Raw genomic sequence first — 11,778 nt, 5'->3', positions numbered from 1 at the left:
CTTTGAAAAGGTATTACTTGAATTGTTACAAAAATAGATGTCATTTGAAAGGCGAGTATCTTCTAATTGTTTCTATAAAATCTATTTAGAGAGCTTACATTAGGAAAGACATACAGGTATGTGTACAACGGCCCTGTTTCTTTACCTTTTTCCACGTTTTAACTCTGAGAGACTGTTGCCAACTAATCCTAATTGAGAAAGAGTGCCAATTTATGCATTTCTGCTCTTATTGTTTATCTCCTATTCTCTTTCGCTCTCTCATTCTTTTTCAAACTTTTATAATTGAATGCCCAGTTTATTGTTCAAAGTTTCTTTTTTCCTTAAAATAATCATTCAGTACTATACATCTTTCTTTACCCTTTTGTCTCCATCTCACAAATTTTAAAATATTATACTTTTCTTATTGTTCAGTTGTAATATTGTCTAGTTTTCTTCATGATTCATTTTTTATCCATGAGTTTTTAAATGTGCTATAAGATTCCCAAATACAGGAGATTAAAAAGATGGTTTTCAACATTTAAACATTGTAAAGATTGTTTTCTTGCTTCATTGTTTTGTGATCATGGAAAGTGGTCTATATGATTCTGATACTTCGAAAGCTTTCAAAATTCATTTTGTGGCCAATTTTTGTAGATGTTCTATGTGTTAAGAAGCATGTGTTTTCTTCAGATATTGATGTAGGATTCTATATATGTCCACTAAGTCAAGTGATTAATTTTCTTGTTCACTTTTTCAGGGTCTTTCCTTTTTGGTTGAATGCTTACTCTAGGGCTGCGTGAGGATTGGATGTGGAAATACATGTACACACACACACACACACACACACACACACACACACCGGAAAACAATGTTTGGCATATGGATATGATTTACGTGACTTATAAGTGGCCTCTAACATCATACTTAGATTTCTCTGGTTCAAATCTGGGCTATGTCTTATTAGTTTGTGACCTTGGTCAAGTTCACTTAACCTCTCTATTTGTCTCAGTTTCTGAGTTATAAAGCAGAGATGATAATAGGGCCGTTATGAAGATTAAGCAAGCTAGTACATGAAAAGCTCTGAGAACCAAGGTGACTTAAATCAACACTCAGTGCAATTGACTTTGATAATAGGCATTCAGGTATGTATCAGTATAAACGCTGAAGATTTTCATGGTAGAATCTCGGGATGAGGGACTCAGAGGACCTAGGAAGCTTGTAGTTACCTGGATCTGGACAATTTCATGTTTATAAACTGGAACATGGGCTAGTTCAAACTCACATTTAAACTTTACCCAGTTTGTTTTTAACACTAAATTGAAGTCATCTATTCAGTCACTAAAGTAAGGTTGCAATCTTCCGTTCACGTGTGTGAGGTCTGATCTCACATACACTGAATGTGGAGCGTTGGGGCCCAGGTGAAGCCTCTGTGTGGAAACTACTTTCACATAGGATTCATTGGTTTTGTACCAGCATTTTTTAATATACTTCAGCATGGGTCTTGTCCATAACCTTATCTATGAGTCAGCTAAAGAACCCAAATTCTATTTCTTTAAATTTTACTACTGTGGCACTTTGATAAAATGATCGGTAACCAACTTTACTGGCGGAAGGCTCCGTGTGCCATGTGTTGGAGCACCTATTCTAAATGTGAATATCTGTAACAGGCCATGTTTTCTTCATGGAAGCGCCTCTTCAGAGCTTCAGAATTTCAAAAGGCCAAGTATTTTCATGGTCACTTGCATGTAGTAATCTAGAAAAATATTCAGAGATTTTGAAAAACAGTTGTAATTTAACCAGCCTCAATTGTATGACCATCATAAAGAATTTGAAGCAGAAAAAAATAAAACCCAAAAAACTCAGTGCAATTGCAGCAGATTGGGTCTTTTGCCAAGGCCACAAAAACAACCAAAGGGGATGGACATAGAGGAAGGTCACTGGAAAAGCATAGGGTCAGAATATTGATTCTCTGGGAAGGTAAAATGGAAGTCCCCTGGATTGGGAGACACTAGATTCACTTAAGACATGGCTATTACACCCACATCAGCGTGATTATGTGATGGTATATCCTGAAAGAGAAATGTCGAGATAGTCCCCTCCCTACTCAGCCCTCTTCACTGACTCAGCGCTCAGAATGTTGGCAGCCAGCCAGAATTTTAGCTCCCCAGAGGGAGACTTTCTGGAGAGTCTGGTCAGTGTACAAGGACAACTCAAATGCTGACTTGAGCAGGCTAAATAATTGCCCACCAAAACTGCCACGCCCTAATCCCTAAAAATTGTGAATATGTTATCTTGACATGAACTTTGCAGGTGTGATTAAGACTCTTAAAATAGGGAGAGTATCTTGTATTATCCAGGTGAGTCCACTGTAATCCAAAATACCCTCATAAGAGAGAGGCAAGAGTTAGATTCAGAGAGAAAACGTAGGAAGAGAAACAGGAATTGAAGAGATGTTACCACATTGCTGGCTTTGAGCAAGAAGGAAGGGGCACAGTCAGAGTGCTGATGGTCTCCAGAAACTGGAAAAGGCGAGGCGTGAATTCTCACCTAGAGTCTCCAGAAGGAATGCAGGCCAACACCTTTGCTTTAGTCCAGTAAAACTGACCTGAGACTTCTGTTTTGAACTGCAAGGTAATAAATTTGTGTTGGTTTATGTCACTAATTTTGTGTTTATTTGTCACAACAGCAATAAGAAACCAATATACTGACATTTGAAATTTTCAAACGATGGCTCATTCACTTCACACAAAGGTGAAGCTCAAAGTCAATAAGCCCTATGCACACTCTCAGTTTCCAGAAAGCTCTTTCTTCTCATAATCATGAGCAGATTGACAAGGTCCCAATCCTCTGATGAAAGTTTCTTACATGAAAGACGGAGAGCGGGGTCCAACAGGTGGTTGTATTAGTAAGGTGCTGGACACTCCCACATGGCCGACCACAGTTCAAGTCCTGAATCTGGTGGCTTACTTTCTCACTTTTTCTCTCTCTCACTCTTACCCTCTGTCTCTCTCTGGTCAAATTAAAAAATACATGAATGAATAAATAAAATAAAATAAATAATTATATAAAAAAAAGAAAGATGGAGAGCAAAACAAATTAAGGAAAAAATCAATGTGGAGAAGCCAATCTTAGAAAAAAATCTTTAACTAAAAATTATCTTTAATATCCTTGGAGAGAGAAGCATCTCGATTCATGAAACAAGATTAAAATACTACAAAAGGAACAGCCAGAACCAAAATAATTTTTAAAACAATTTTTGGGAATTAAAGATAAGACAGCATAAATGAAAAACTCAATGAAAAAATGTGGAAAATGAAATTGAGGAATTACCTAGAGTCTAGAGCAAAAAGATACAAGTTATTAATATTATAATTATTGCCAGTAGGTGCACATGCTCATCAGAGAGCAGATAAAAGAAAGAAGAAAAAGAGAGAGAGAGAGAGAGAGTACACCCATGGGATGTGGTCATACCACAATTCTTTTTCCTCAATTTCTCCATCCTGTCAGGAGATTTGGGGCCTGCATATACATGTGCTGGGCCTGCTTTCCAAGACTCTGAGGCTAGGATTCGAACCTCTGTCAGCCATGTGGGATCTGACTCCTTACACACAACACTTCAACAGTTATGCTATGGAGCCAACTTGAGAGTATTTTTTTTTTTAATGGGGCAAAAAAACTAAAAATTTAAAGAATAAGTCAAAGTAATCCAGCCCCAAGTCATAGAAATTTCTAGAAAGACAGACAGAGCATTGGAGTGTACAAACCATTGTTTGTGCAAATCCTGGGATAAAAGAAGATATTCTAGAAGATTTGGGGGTTGGGAGCAGGAATAAACAGGTCACATAGAAAGTGTAGGTAATCATATTTCCTTTAGAATTCTGAGTAGTTAAACTGAACAAGGCTGTGAAGCAATGTCTTTAAAATTCTGCTGAAAGTTATTTCCATGGTGAATGACATTTTATGATGAGCAAGTTCTCAAAAAAATACCCCTTACCAAGAGGTCACTAGGAGAAGCTCTCCACAAAAACGAGAGAATTCTTCTCTCTCCAGGAAGAGGAAGAAGCGCGAATCAGGAAACAGGAAAGAGAGCATAGGAGAAAGAGAGGGGAATTCCCCGGAAAGAAGGAAAGGTGTTCAGGATGACAGATGTTCACAGGTGAAGAACAACCAACTCATGGGAGCAGAGTGACTTGTGAAACAAGTATGCCAAGGGCAGCCATCACCAAGAGCCCTGATGCCAAAGTACCCTCTGTGCGGCTTGAGCACAGTGTGTTGGGGCACCTGGCTTTGCTTGGCTTGACTTCCTCATGTGCTCATGCCGTTCCTGCTGTCTTCTCTATTTTCTCCTGGTTGGGCAAGCCATGGACACTCATTTCACTCCATGGAAGTGCTTCTCTTTGCCTACTCTTTCTTTCTTTCTTTCTTTTTTTTTTTTGGAGAGGTTTTTGCTATAGGGCACGTGTACTCGCCAGACAGAGAGAGACAGAGAGACAGAAAGTGAGAAATCACCCCCAGGGGGGATGGCCACGCCGTAATCCCTTTTCCTCCATTCTCCTCTCAGGATCTTGGGCACTCACGCACACACGCCTGGCATGAGTTTAAGCCATCCAGTCCGGGACTCGAACCGCAGTCAACTACATGGGGGTACAGCAACATAGCCATTATGCTAACTGCTGGTCCCCTCTTTGCCTACTCTTGAGAGCTGCAGATGGGCCATAGGAGCTTCAAAATAGACTAGACAGAATAGCTCACTGTGCCTGGCCTATTCTTGCCAGACATCTAGTGTCTGGTCCACACCGTGGTCGTATTCATCGTCCTGAGTCTAGTGAGCCCTGTGTTTAGATGAATTCTACAGTTGGGGATCTCTTCCATAGTGGGGATCTCTACTAAGCAGGGACACTGCCTGTCCTTGAGAAGTCTTTCATCAGCTTCTCTGAACTGGAAAATGAGGCTTGTAGGAACTTCTTGGTGTTAACTGGGTAAGAGAGGGCAAGTTTCTTTGCTTTGCCTTTGAGGTCTGGACCTCTCTTCTTCATCTGCTTTGGCAAAGTGTCTAATAGATACCTAGCCCTAGGGGTAGGGGCAGGGATACTGAAGGGAAATATTTGCAAAAATCTAGGAATAGTTCCTCCTGTCTTGGATCAGATTCTATAACAGCAGAAAAACCCTAAGGATGAACTCCTTTGGATAAGAAGACCTAAGAGGAGAGTCAGGGATGTATTCATGTTGGAATATTCACTTTACAAACTAAGTGATGCATGTGATTGACTGTATAAAAGAAATTAAAATAAAATGTATATTTAAAAAAGGAAGAAGAACTAAAAAGAGAGCCAGGGAAAAAGACTGAGGTAGACTCAAAGAGTTCAGAGGCTCAGATGAGGCTAATCTTCATTAATTATAGGTGTTTGAAGTAAGGATCAGAAACAGAGTTTCACCTTGCTGTTAAGAATTTTGAATGAATAATACTAAAATCACCAGGTGGAAATGCACTTGGAGAATAAGATATTAATTTGATCTCACCTTTGAAATAACTTCTGTGTTTTTGTTTGTTTGTTTATTTTTGCCATTGGTGTGTGTGCTTGCCAGAGAGAGACAGAGAAGAAAAGTAAGAAATCACTCCTAGAGAAGATGTCCACAACTCAATTCCTTCTCCCCCATTCTCCTCTCAGGATTTTGGATCTGTGCACAGACACACACACACACACGTGCCCCACCTATTTTCCAAGCTTCCAGGTCTGGTACTCTAATCACACAGTTGGCCATGTGGAATCCAAAGACCTTAACTTCCATACCACCTTCTGGCCTGAGATTACTCATTCATTACAAAGGGGAAAAGGTAACTTTATAATACAGAACTCTAGCAGATGCCACTTTCTCCAAGTAACCAAGTTGAGTGCAGCACTGTCAGTATCTCTCCCTTTGTCCCTTGGCCTACCACACAGGACACCCACAGACAGTTCCAGAATAAGCAGATGGATTTCTGTATCTCTGCACCTGAAGGTATTTTCTGGGTATAGGAACATGTTACCTTCAACCATCAAGAGTTGGTGGATAGGAACCACTAGTTAGCATAATGACTATGTCGCTGGACTTCCATGTAGTCGACTGCGGTTCGCGTCCCGGACCCAGTGGCTTAAGACTCATGCTGGGCGCGTGTGCGTGCATGCCCAAGATCCTGAGAGGAGAATGGAGGAGAAGGGATTGCGGCGTGGCCATGCCCCCTGGGGGATGATTTCTCACTTTCTGCCTCTCTGTCTCTCTCTGTTTGTCTGGCGAGCGCACGTGCCCTATAGCAAAAAAAATCTCTCCAAGAAAAAGAAAAGAAAAAAAAAAAAAAAAAAAAAAGACAAAGGGACAAAAAAAAAGCACTACTCTTTCTTTCTTTCTTTCTTTTTTTTTTTTGGAGAGGTTTTTGCTATAGGGCACGTGTACTCGCCAGACAGAGAGAGACAGAGAGACAGAAAGTGAGAAATCACCCCCAGGGGGGATGGCCACGCCGTAATCCCTTTTCCTCCATTCTCCTCTCAGGATCTTGGGCACTCACGCACACACGCCTGGCATGAGTTTAAGCCATCCAGTCCGGGACTCGAACCGCAGTCAACTACATGGGGGTACAGCAACATAGCCATTATGCTAACTGCTGGTCCCCTCTTTGCCTACTCTTGAGAGCTGCAGATGGGCCATAGGAGCTTCAAAATAGACTAGACAGAATAGCTCACTGTGCCTGGCCTATTCTTGCCAGACATCTAGTGTCTGGGCCACACCGGGGGCGGATTTTCAAAATAGACTAGACAGAATAGCTCACTGTGCCTGGCCTATTCTTGCCAGACATCTAGTGTCTGGTCCACACCGTGGTCGTATTCATCGTCCTGAGTCTAGTGAGCCCTGTGTTTAGATGAATTCTACAGTTGGGGATCTCTTCCATAGTGGGGATCTCTACTAAGCAGGGACACTGCCTGTCCTTGAGAAGTCTTTCATCAGCTTCTCTGAACTGGAAAATGAGGCTTGTAGGAACTTCTTGGTGTTAACTGGGGAAGAGAGGGCAAGTTTCTTTGCTTTGCCTTTGAGGTCTGGACCTCTCTTCTTCATCTGCTTTGGCAAAGTGTCTAATAGATACCTAGCCCTAGGGGTAGGGGCAGGGATACTGAAGGGAAATATTTGCAAAAATCTAGGAATAGTTCCTCCTGTCTTGGATCAGATTCTATAACAGCAGAAAAACCCTAAGGATGAACTCCTTTGGATAAGAAGACCTAAGAGGAGAGTCAGGGATGTATTCATGTTGGAATATTCACTTTACAAACTAAGTGATGCATGTGATTGACTGTATAAAAGAAATTAAAATAAAATGTATATTTAAAAAAGGAAGAAGAACTAAAAAGAGAGCCAGGGAAAAAGACTGAGGTAGACTCAAAGAGTTCAGAGGCTCAGATGAGGCTAATCTTCATTAATTATAGGTGTTTGAAGTAAGGATCAGAAACAGAGTTTCACCTTGCTGTTAAGAATTTTGAATGAATAATACTAAAATCACCAGGTGGAAATGCACTTGGAGAATAAGATATTAATTTGATCTCACCTTTGAAATAACTTCTGTGTTTTTGTTTGTTTGTTTATTTTTGCCATTGGTGTGTGTGCTTGCCAGAGAGAGACAGAGAAGAAAAGTAAGAAATCACTCCTAGAGAAGATGTCCACAACTCAATTCCTTCTCCCCCATTCTCCTCTCAGGATTTTGGATCTGTGCACAGACACACACACACACACGTGCCCCACCTATTTTCCAAGCTTCCAGGTCTGGTACTCTAATCACACAGTTGGCCATGTGGAATCCAAAGACCTTAACTTCCATACCACCTTCTGGCCTGAGATTACTCATTCATTACAAAGGGGAAAAGGTAACTTTATAATACAGAACTCTAGCAGATGCCACTTTCTCCAAGTAACCAAGTTGAGTGCAGCACTGTCAGTATCTCTCCCTTTGTCCCTTGGCCTACCACACAGGACACCCACAGACAGTTCCAGAATAAGCAGATGGATTTCTGTATCTCTGCACCTGAAGGTATTTTCTGGGTATAGGAACATGTTACCTTCAACCATCAAGAGTTGGTGGATAGGAACCACTAGTTAGCATAATGACTATGTCGCTGGACTTCCATGTAGTCGACTGCGGTTCGCGTCCCGGACCCAGTGGCTTAAGACTCATGCTGGGCGCGTGTGCGTGCATGCCCAAGATCCTGAGAGGAGAATGGAGGAGAAGGGATTGCGGCGTGGCCATGCCCCCTGGGGGATGATTTCTCACTTTCTGCCTCTCTGTCTCTCTCTGTTTGTCTGGCGAGCGCACGTGCCCTATAGCAAAAAAAATCTCTCCAAGAAAAAGAAAAGAAAAAAAAAAAAGAGTTGGTGGATAAATTCCATAACTTCCTTGCCCTTCAGCAAGATAATTCTGAGGGTGGTAGTTTTTAGTCACTTAAAGAGTCAGGTGGAGGCCAAGCCATGGCAGGGTTAAAGTGGTTGGATCCCACATGGCCTACTGTGTAATTGGAGTCCAGGATCTGGCAGCTGATCAAACACTCTGGTCACTCTGGGCACCTGTGAGTTGCATGCATGCCCAAAATCCAGAAAGGAGGGAGAGATGGAGAAGAGATTGTGGCGTAACCATTCTCTCTCCTCTCTTTCTCTGATGAGTACACATACCCTCTGGCAAATTAAAAAACAAACAAATAAACAAAAAAAGATCCCCAGCTGAGCCCCACTTTCCCATAGCAATAACCCATTCACTTACTGGCTTTTCTCCCTTCTCCTCTTGCTTCCCCATTCCTCACTTCGCTGTCTTAGATCCATCTCAAAAAACAACTTGTACCCAAATCCTTGTTTCAGGGTCTGCTTTTTAGGGAAACCTAAACCAAGATTTGTATAAAGCTGTGCCCCGATACCATGTGCCTACTGATACGATGCCATGGGAAGGACATAATATTACCGATAGTACTATAATCATCAAGGAATGTTTAGCCTGAATCTAAGAATGAGCAAACAATCAGATAAATCCAGATGATGCAGCACTCCACATAGCAGTGGGCCTCTCCTCTTCAAAAATGTCTATGTAGTAAAATGAACACACACAAAGTAAAGAAGCTGCTCAAGAGTAATGGAGGCTGAAGAGACATGGCAACGAAATGAAAAGCATATTCCTTAATTATTAAGATTTTTAATAAAATTTGATTATGGACTTTCTATATGTACTTCGCTTTTTTTTTTTTTTTGGAGAGGTTTTTGCAATAGGGCGCATGTACTTGCCCGCCAGACAGAGAGAAACATAGAGACAGAAAGCGAGAAATCACTCCCCAGAGAGGATGGTCACGCCGCAATTCCTTCTCCTCCATTCTCCTCTCAGGATCTTGGGCACACACGCACACGCACCCAGCGTGAGTCTTAAGCCACTGGGTCCGGGACGTGAACTGCGGTCAACTACGTGGGAGTCCAGCGACATAGCCATTACGCTAACTGCTGGTTCCCTGTACTTTGCTTTTTAAAACTTCATTTCAACATCATTATGCTTACAGAAATACATGAGTTAATAGTGGGTCATCGGAAAAGTCATGATGCATTTTTTGCATAGAAACACATAGAAAAATAGGTTATGATTTTTCCAATGACTCAATAGAATACCATTTGAGTTTGACTTATCCTATACAATTTGGACCAAAAACTTGGTACACAGTTTAAGAATTTTTTTAAAAAAGAATTTGGTTTAAATCTGGTTTATTTCTATGTATTACAAATGCAGAAAAGATTCTCCATCAAATGCTACTAAAGAAGGCAGAAATAACCTTGAGAAATTTATCTTTGCTTTGCCTCAGGTAAAAACATGTATTGCACTGTAAGTTTATAAAATTGGTACAATAAAATGTTGTTGTAACATGTCAATGCCGGCTTAATACTGAATGCAGAAGGGCATGGGAGGGACCTATGAACACATGTGGAACTGTAAAAGCTATCTGACTTATAACTCTACATAAACTACAATTCAGATAAATTCTTAAATCTGAATTAACACTATCAGGTTACTTCATCAAGTGAAGTTTACTTGGAAACTTGGCACACTAGCTGTTAAGTTTTTTTGGATTTGTACAAAAAGAAGAAATTTAAGTTTCTTCCCCAGCTTTTTGGTTCAGAAGTGATAATATACTGCAGACCAGGTATTCCTTTCATTGTCAATATTCATGGGGTGCCACGCAGTAAGGTCTACTTGAGTTTTGATTAATATTTACACTCGTATACAAAACAGAACCCAAAGTTAATGACCACGTGATTTTTTTTTTGAGAGGTTTTTGCTATAGGGCGTGTGTGCTCACCAGAAAGACAAAGAGAGACAGAGAGACAGAAAGTGAGAAGTCACCCTCCAGGGGGGATGGCCACACCACAATCCTTTTTCCTCCATTCTCCTCTTGGGATCTTGGGCACGCACACACACGTGCCCAGCACTAGTTCAAGCCACTGGGTCCAGGACTGGAACTGCGGTCGACTACATGGGAGTTCAGTGATGTAGTCTTTACACCATCTGCTGGTCCCCACCATGTGATTTTATAAATCGATTTTAAAAATAAAATGGCTCTTCTTAAAAGACAATGATACAATACCCAGCCACAGTTATAAGAAGCCTTATCAAACAAACGAAAAATGTGTCCCCTTGTGTATTGCAGAGTCCCCATAAAAAGCAGCTCTGAAATAAACAGGAAAAAAATATAATTTAAAATCTCTTGAAAACCAATGTGAATATGGCTTCAGAAGATAGTTAAAAAAAGATTCATTTTCATAAAACTACCGAGGATTAGGCTCATAATATAGTCTAGTAATTCAAGGTAATCACTAGTTACTAAACATAAATTTACAAATAACATGTTCATTTTTTGTTTGTTTGTTTCTTTATTTAAACAGAAAATTCTAGTTTCCATCTTCTCAGTGAGGGACTGGGGAGGGATAACTAGAAAGTAGGTTCAAACAGTTCCATGCAGATATCACATCAAATGGGAGAACTCTAAATTGGACTAGAAGTTCATAGTACTAAACAATTTTATTAAGTACAACTACATAATATTAAGATTCAGAACCTAATATAGGCCTGACAATCAAGTTTTCGTTTTCTGGAAGAAAGACCTCAAGTCTCAATTCCCAGTTCAAATGTTTTTACAGATCAAATTAACAATAAGGGGTTTTCGTTTACATCATATTTTTGTTTTTTAGCATTCCAGTCTTAAAGAATAGATGAGTTGAATGTCCCAGAAGACAAAACTCTTCCTTTTGCAGTATGAAAGAATCCACATGAACCTCTTCCCCAAACTGTTTTCCCATGCCCAGTCTGTGTCAAGATGAAAATTTTTTTGGTATAACGTAAAAGGTCAAGTTAGGTAAAATGTACCCATGGATATTAAAAAATAGCTGTTAGAAAGATTTAACTAGCTTTATAATTTAAGTTTGTTTTTGTCTTGCTTTTTTGTTTTTGTTTTGTTTTGTTTTAATTTAGCCAAAAAATGGTTGAACGGGGCAGCCCCCAGAATGGTTCCCAAGTAACTCTGGGTAGCCATGTGGTGGGATGACGTTTAAACTATAATTTTAACTTCAGTTTTAAAACGGATATATTTGTAGCTTAATCGTCTGTTGACAACAATTGTCACAGCCTAGAATTCAACATCTACACGTCCTCATTTACGGACAAAAAACACACACCAACATCACACAACTTAACTGCTCATGTCTTCCAAAAATGTTCTGCTTCTGTAAGTCTTTGACCTCCCAGTCAATTCCAAG

The sequence above is a fragment of the Tupaia chinensis genome, unplaced genomic scaffold (genome assembly GCF_000334495.1).
Source record: "Tupaia chinensis unplaced genomic scaffold, TupChi_1.0 Scaffold000272_1, whole genome shotgun sequence".
In the NCBI taxonomy this organism is placed as follows: domain Eukaryota; kingdom Metazoa; phylum Chordata; class Mammalia; order Scandentia; family Tupaiidae; genus Tupaia; species Tupaia belangeri.
This window is presented reverse-complemented; position numbering follows the sequence as displayed.